This window comes from Buteo buteo, chromosome 1 (genome assembly GCF_964188355.1).
Source record: "Buteo buteo chromosome 1, bButBut1.hap1.1, whole genome shotgun sequence".
NCBI classification, from domain to species: domain Eukaryota; kingdom Metazoa; phylum Chordata; class Aves; order Accipitriformes; family Accipitridae; genus Buteo; species Buteo buteo.
In genome coordinates, this window is record NC_134171.1 from 60123582 (window position 1) to 60131670 (window position 8089).

The window sequence follows — 8089 nt, forward strand, 5'->3', positions numbered from 1 at the left end:
GCTTAAAATAGAGAACTATAGACAGGCTCTCTCTCTCTCTATATGTATAGCTGTGAGCGGTAAGTTATCTGCAGCGTGAGGGTCCTTGCCAGTCATCAGGGTAAGTTGTCAGTAACTTGCCGGTGAGTATATGTCAGTATTCACCAGTTTATGGGTGCTGTTAATATCTCCTTAAGATAACTATACATACACATACAGAATATAGTTCCAAGTGAACCAGGGTTTGCGTATGCACAGAGAAAGATGTTGCACCTGGTATCACTTTTATTGTTTTGTCCCAGCTACATTTAAGTGCCCAGAATTGTGGTGTTTTGCCCTCTGTTTTTTTGGAAGCCAACTCATAATGTTCTGCTGTAACTCCTGTTCTCCTCTTGATATGATGAAGAAATCATGGAAACCATAAACTAGTATGCCTAGTTTCACAATTTGTCATTGCTAAGTGTGGGAAGAGAAAGTCCCAGTGGTGTGATTGCTATCGTGGAGCCTCAGGGAAGTCAAGTTATTAAACAAAATCTTCTGTACCTCTTATTTGATCAATTTCTAAAATAATTCCTAAAATTAAGATGTAAATACATTTCTTTGTGATTCAGCTTCCAGTGCCTGTTAAAGTATTCAATTGATGCATAACATTTTAAAGCCTTTTAAGAGCTAAATAAAATTATTACTTATAAATTATTAAAAGCCTCCAACAAATGGAAAAATACTTACTGAAAACGCCTTCATAAATAATGTTCAAACTAAATTAAATAGTCGTATAAGGAATGCATTAAAGTTGGCAAATGAGATATTAGCAGTGTGCTCCCTTAACCTTAAAGTTATGATAGCTGGAGCACTTGCTACCCCTCCGAAACCTTGTGGCTCCAAGTCCTGGCTCACTCTGGGAAAGAAACATGTCGTGCTGCTGAAGATTGGAAAAAGAGCTCGAGGTCAGGGGTCGACACAGTAAGGGAGTTTGCTCTTTAAGAGGTTATCTGTGGATCTGCAAAGCCAAAGTGTAATTGGGTTCTGTGATGTGATTTTAGTGTGTAATTGTATATGATCTTAGGTAGTTTCAAAGACAAGGTTGGAAGATTTTTCTAGCCTGCTTGTGATAGCAATTTTGGGGAGTCTGTGTAGCCTGAGATGGACAATGCAGTTTCTCCAGAAATTGTCATCTGAAGTGATACAGCTGGTATCTGATTCATTTTAATTATAATTTTAGCAAACTGGTAATATGGTTTGTTCTTTCTCCTCTCTGTAATATCGGTCCTGTAAATCAGCAGCTTTGTGGGCTTGTACATTTTCTGCAACTGGCAAACTCCTGTTTGCTTTTGAGCTGGTACTGCATCAGAGAAAATTTTGCATCTCTATTAAGACAGTGCAAGTCACAGTAATTGATCTGCCTGGATATTGCTTTTTCTTTGGTCTTTGAGTAGATAGTTTGCCAGTGGGTTATCAAGTTTCTGGTTCTTGATTATTCAAAACAATGTGAAACAAACATTTCCTATTGTTTTAGTTGTTTAGGGTTTCCTTGATTAAGCTGTCACCGCTGTCAGTTATGTTCTTATAAGCCTGCTTGGATCTATTTCATGTTAAGAAAAAGCTCAGATAAATCCAGGAAAGCTTAATGTTTATCCAATGTGAAAATAATTACTCAAAAGTGTTATTCTTAATCCAGATAATTAGAGTGAGGAAGGAGAGATCAGTGTCATTGTGAATTATGCCCTGGCAATTGACTCTTGGTCCTTGTAAGTTTCAGGTGAAGATGTGAATGGATAAAGGTTAGATTAACCATAATCCAAAGTAGCTGCAACCTTAATCTGTTATGATACAAGGATGATCACTTAAAAAGAGCTGGATTGTGGGGTTGTTTCTGGTTGGATAAGATGCTGCTCGACTGGGACTAGTCTTAAAACATGCTTAGCACCATGTCACTGCAGCTGTAAGCACTTGTGCACGGTTTCAGACTGCCACAGCTCAGAGGCAGGCTGCTGGGCTCTCGCTGCACAGTGTAACACTACACTGCGTTGCAATATCTGTACTTTACATTAACATCCTTTACCCTGTGCTTCATGGAAAATAGATGGTAACCGTTACATGGAGCGATTTGCTCCATGATTACTTCTCTGTGCTGTTAAACATATTTCTTTGTGTACCCTGTTTGAAATGTTCAGTGTGTCTACAGGCAGTCGTACTGTACAATGGTACAGGTACACAATTACAAAAATTGACCAATCGAAAATGTAAAAGAGGCAGAATATTTACTTTCTCTACTATAGTTTATACCATTATTTTGTATAGTTACTAAGTATGAAAAAAGAAAGCATAACAATATATGTCTAGGTAAGGATAACACTTGCAGCTGTGGTTTTCGTACAGTGTTCAGAAATGCCTTGTGAGTGAACAAGACCAAATCAAAACAAATTCACTTAGGATGCGGGAAAAGTAGCATTAAAAGGGGGATGTGCATGTATTTGCACATACTACAAGCAGAAACATGCAGAAAGTACTTGATGCTTCGGACTTCTCCCTGTTTATAGATATAGACATAATAGTGACAGCTCAGATGACAGTATGTGTGGTAACTCTTCGTAAATACAGAGTCCTGAATGCCGATGGTTACTTATTGGGAATAACACTGCTGAAAAAGGAAGAGAAGAGGGTGAAAGACAGGTCATTTCTTGAAAAACGGTACAGGAAACGTTTCGTCTCAGCAGATAATTTAATTGCATGGTCCAGTCTGTATCGTCGTTTCAGGCCAAATGGAAAATGAGGTAAAGGCATTTTTCCCCTCCTATTCAATTTTTGTAATAAATTACATGCATTTATTCTGCAGGGATATATTTGTACAGATCTCCTTCATCCTTACTGGAAAACTGGAAGCAGCCTTCCTTGATGCATGGCTAAGGTGAGGAAATAGTTAAGAAAGTAATTAATGGAATGCAAAAGCTAATAACAGGAAAGTACTTTAATACACACTTGAGCTAGAATCTTCTCTGTGAATAATTAAAATTCTTTAAAGTTCATTTCTGTATTTTTAATAAAGTATATCTCAATAAGACTCACTCCTGTTTTTAAACCTTTCTACACTTAACTCACTATCTTCTTTTTTTAACTATTGTTAGAATTGCATTACTTTTTCTTGAAGGGGGCTTTAGATAATGTTTATGTTTGTTGATGTGTTAAAAAGTAAATTCTGCAAGCGGCATAACATTCTCAAGTCTTGTTCCTAACATAAAAGTTATTCATTTAGAGCATCACACAAAAGTGTTAACATTATTTCTAATGCCACATTATATGCTATGGATTCATGTTTATATAACTGTTGTGTTCTCCTGCATCCTAGAGTCTCTGCCTTTAAAATAATGTTTCATGGAAATGTATGTCACTAATAAAAATTTCCAGACTTACATCAGAAAAGATTTTAGGGCAGGGATTTAAGTCGTCAAGCTTCAGAATAAAAGTCAACCTTTAACTAAAGTAGGTGAGGAAGAAACTTCCCTACTTGAGATAGTTCATTACAAGGGCGTGTAGCACAGAGTTTCCCCACACCTTTCAGCAAAGGCTTTTTGTGATTGATACTGAAGGGACCACTGGTCTCATGTAAGACAATATGGTAGAATTGCTCATGCACATCCTGACTCTGAAAATATAACATGCAAAAAATGGATAATATGGCAAAATGCTTCTTCAGGGTTGAAGCTGCAGAGAAGGCATCATTTGGAGAGAAGTGGAGGGTGCAGTTCTCCTTAGTGGAAAAAGATGAGTTAGGATGAAAATGAAATTATAGAGCTTATAGTTGAGCACTCTTGGCCCCTTACGCATTTTACAGGGGTAGACTGGTAGAGAGTTGACTGTCTCAGCCATGGAATATCATGGAAATGTCATTATTGATACATGAGGGAAGTAAACAATAATGGTGCTCCCTGTAAAAAAGAAAATTGTATGAATAGAAAAACTTTGAAAGTTTTAAAAAATCAAAACATCAGTGAAATAAAAAAAGAAATAATAGCACATTAAATGTGTTGGAAAAAAAAGAGAAAGTCCTGTGAGAGTATTTGTAGTGCAAAGACCACGGTCAACATTGTACCATTATCTATAACTTTGGGTTCTTTAAGTAGCTTGAAATTGCTTATGTATTTAAAAAAAAAAAATTAAAAAAAATAAGAAAGGAGATGCTGTAGCTAGATCTATTAAAAGAGAAGAAATGAAGAAGTAATGAAATAATTTAAACATCAAATTGCAAATAGTCACAGAAGATAGAAGGGTTTACTCAGAGGAAACTGAAGTAACTGGTAAAAATGCGACATTTATCACTTTAAAGCAGCTTCAGTGTTGAAGGATGACCAAACTCTGTCAGTCTTTTTGAGTAGTGATGATCCTGGGAAGCTCAGGGAATAGGAAAACAGTTTCTGATGAATCAAGCTGAGTATTGCTACAGTGTGGACGGATTGTTTCCATGCTCAACCTCTCTGAGGTCTGGAAGCCATACGTCAATGGAAAAAGCCTTGGCTGATTTCTCTAATTTTCCAGGATTAGTGGGTTTTTAAGCTAAAATTATGATCTTCTGTAACTTCCATTAGTGTACCAGAAAAGGTAGTTCAAGAATAAAACAATTCTTGTAATGATTTTAAATCTTACCTACTTACTTGCGTGTTCAACATGCATCAATCAGCTACATTAGTGTTTCAGATTTTTATGAAGTATTATAAAATTATACAGAAATAAGTGCTGGAATTTCTCTTGTTCTGAGACAGCACAGTAATTTACTGACCATGGACAATTAAGAAAGAAGTAGGTACCTAAGGACAACCATGAAACCAGGATAGATTAGTTACAGCTAATCTATTCTTGTAACCCAACAGAGATTTTCAGTTTCAGAGAAAGAGGAATTTTACTTGTGTTTAAGACTAGTTCAAAGTGAGTTGGACATTCATGGAATTTGTATTGAACATAATGCAAGTTTATTAACTTCCATTAAACTGAAGTATTTTAAACAAAAATAGTGGAAATGCATAAAATTTACTTACTCATGGCAAATATAACTAGTTTTGTGGGTGTTTTCTACTACCTAGTTCTTCTTCCACCCCACTAGACCAAAAAAAATCTTATTTCCTTGGTGTTTTGTTATAAGAACATAAGAGGGACTGTGTTGAATCGCACCAGAAGTACATTTTGTCCATTAGCCTATTTCTGACAGTGGCTGGTAGATTAGGGAAAGAGTACAAGAACATGTCCAGTAGAGAATATTTTCCATCTTCTAATGATCTCAGCCTTAGAGATTTCTTTTTATAAGCTTTACCATATTGTTGTATTTTAGTGCCCTTAACAGTTGTCTCTTCAATAAATTTCCCCAGTTGCATTTTAATTCTATTCATGCTTGTGGCATGATATAGTAATGAGTTATTTTAAACAATGGATTTAATTATGAATTATCTGAAAAAAAGAATACCTGGTAAAGTACTTATTTTAAATGGACTGCCTAACAATTTAATTTGATATTCCCTAGTTCTTCTGTTGTGAGACACACTGGAAGTTTTTACTTGAGAACATAAACAGGTAAAAAATTCTCCCACCTGCCTCTTTTTACCGTGTTGAAGGGTTCCAGTCTAATTAATTTCTTTGTCTGCAGTGTGGCTCATGTATCTTTGTTCATTCTTGGTCATCCTGGGTACACTTTTTTATTTCTTTTGAAGCTCTGCTATATTTTTATGGAGGTCAGAACAGCATCCACTATTCAAGAAGTGGCTGCTACACCAATAACTTACACTAGCATAATAATTTTTTTGTTTGTCCTCTATAATTTACATAACAATTCTGAACTTTTTTTTGCTGTTTTTTTTTCTTTTGCCACACATTGAGCTGGCATTTACTGTCCACAATGTGTTTACAGTTGCTTTCCTGAAACTTGACTTTAATATCCATCATATATAATTGTAATTGGGATTGCCTTTCCTGTCTGTATTTTACTTCATATTCATTGACAGTAATTTTTTTTTCCCCAATCTCATCATCATGAAATCTTTCTACAGTCAAATGATTAATTTTTGTGGTGTCAAGCATCTTTGTCAAACCTTATTCTTTTTCAAGGTCATTTATGAGGCAGTTGAACTGCACAGTTTCCCATGGGAATCCACTGACAACTGCCCTCCATTGTGAATGCTGTGTTCCTTTTAAAGTCTGTTTTCTTATTTCAAACTTTTTTTTTTCCCCAGTGACATGGCCTTATATCTTAATTTGCAACAGATTACCTTAAAAACTGTTGGTGAGGACCCCATAATTTTTTTTAATTTTTTTTTTTTAAATTAAGGTATTTCCAGCCAGTTTACCTGTCCTGGAGATCCATTTCTACTGAGCGCACAGACACACTTAATTAAAAAGGTTGGTCAACCTGCATGCAGCTTTGCTTTGCAGTCAGTACTCATCTTGCTCATATAAACTTTTACTTCTGCCCCAGATCTTTGTGAAGATATGGGATGGCTTCTAAGTTGGAGGATCAGACCTTACATTTGGTTTGAGTTGTGGGCAGTATGTCAGCTTGGCTGCCGTTTTGTTTGGCTGCTGCTTCAGCAAGAATAATAAAATACATGGGAATTTGATTCCTCAAAATTGGAAATCCTTGTCTTGTTAAGGATTTTGAATAGCACTGAGTTCTCCCTGAAGCTCTCTATCATCAGTATCTCTTTTATAAGCAATTCAATAGCCTTGGTGAAGCAGCTAAGAGTAATATCATAGTATTTATTTAACTGTGTGTTTTGATTGCTATTTCTTTACTCCTATGTTACTTGGACTCAGCTTTGCAAGATTGATCAGTAAATTCTCATTACTGGGATAGGTTGTTAGAAAAGTGTGTCTATCAAAAGTTGTTATTCCAGCATGTTTTTTTAAAAAATATTTCCTGCATTAGCTCTATGGAAACTGGGAATTCCTATTCTAAACAAGAGGGGTAACAACATAAACATTAGTAGATAAGTATACATATATATTTTAAAAATGGGGTATAAGCTTGTAAAAGTACTATTGCTTAAGATAAAACCTTTTATGCTCTAAACGGTATAATGACTGAAACTACATTTTATAGCTATAAACACATAGATAAAATAGAAACTTCATGAAAGGAAACACAACCAGCCATGTTCTGTAGTTTCGGTTAAAAAAATTTGTATAGTTCTCTTCTGTTTCATTGTTCTGTATTAATACTGATGAATTATAGCTTCTGCCTTCTTCACAGTCCCTTCAGACAGAGAGTTTTGCTGTTAAGCACAAGATGACAATGAATAGTGGAGAGTCAAGCAGACTTCTGTCCTGTTAAATGCAGAAATGAAAAGAAATCACTATTTTGTAGAATTTGTGAGTAAAAAATTGCTAAGCGAATAAATGCTTCTGTTCTGAAAGAAATTCACTTAGAGGCACTTTGTAGTGAAACCAATAATTATGGCATTTAAAACAAATTGATTGTGTTCTCTACATATGGGGTTTTGGTGTTTTTTTTCAAATAAAAAAAAGGAAAATCTCCCATAATGTGTTTTAACGCATTGCTTCTGTTAGAGATTTTTACTTCTCAGTTCCATTGTGGCTGCAGACTCGCAAGCCAAACAGGACACTTATAGTCATTTGTATATGAAGCTAATCATTTTCTGCCCTATTGTATGTGAAATGTTTGAACTAATAAATGTTTGATGTTTGAACTAATAAATCCTATGATCTCTGCAGTGACCCTGTCAGGTGATTAATGTACATTTCAGACTAGCAAAGTCAAATAAGAAATTTTCTTTGGTTGGGACACCTGTCCCAGAACATGTACCCTACGGCATAGTATTTCTGGAGCTCATCCTATTCATTGTCATGCCCATAAAGAAAGCTTTTTTCCAAATTCCACAGGTCTCACGTATGGCAATAATAATCTAATATATAATGCAGAGAGAGTAGAAAGAAAATCTGTTTCTGTTTTTGCATGCTCTTCAAATGCAAGTCTTTCAAATACTGCAAGATACAAGGCTGTGCTCATTATGGTATTTCTCATGTACCTGCTTTAACTTTGGTATCTGGATGCTGTTTGCTCCAACAAAGATGGGGTTCCTCTCCTGAGAACAAGATTTCTTATAAGATT

At 35.5% G+C, this 8089-nt stretch overlaps 1 long non-coding RNA gene across 1 annotated transcript; it reads left to right on the forward strand.

Moving 5' to 3' along the window:
- The first annotated feature begins 2735 nt into the window (after positions 1 to 2735).
- On the forward strand, positions 2736 to 6430 carry LOC142033220 (uncharacterized). The gene is made up of 3 exons (XR_012651120.1): positions 2736 to 2887; positions 5489 to 5538; positions 6290 to 6430. It is a non-coding gene; the product is annotated as an uncharacterized LOC142033220 (long non-coding RNA).
- Positions 6431 to 8089: the final 1659 nt, after the last annotated feature.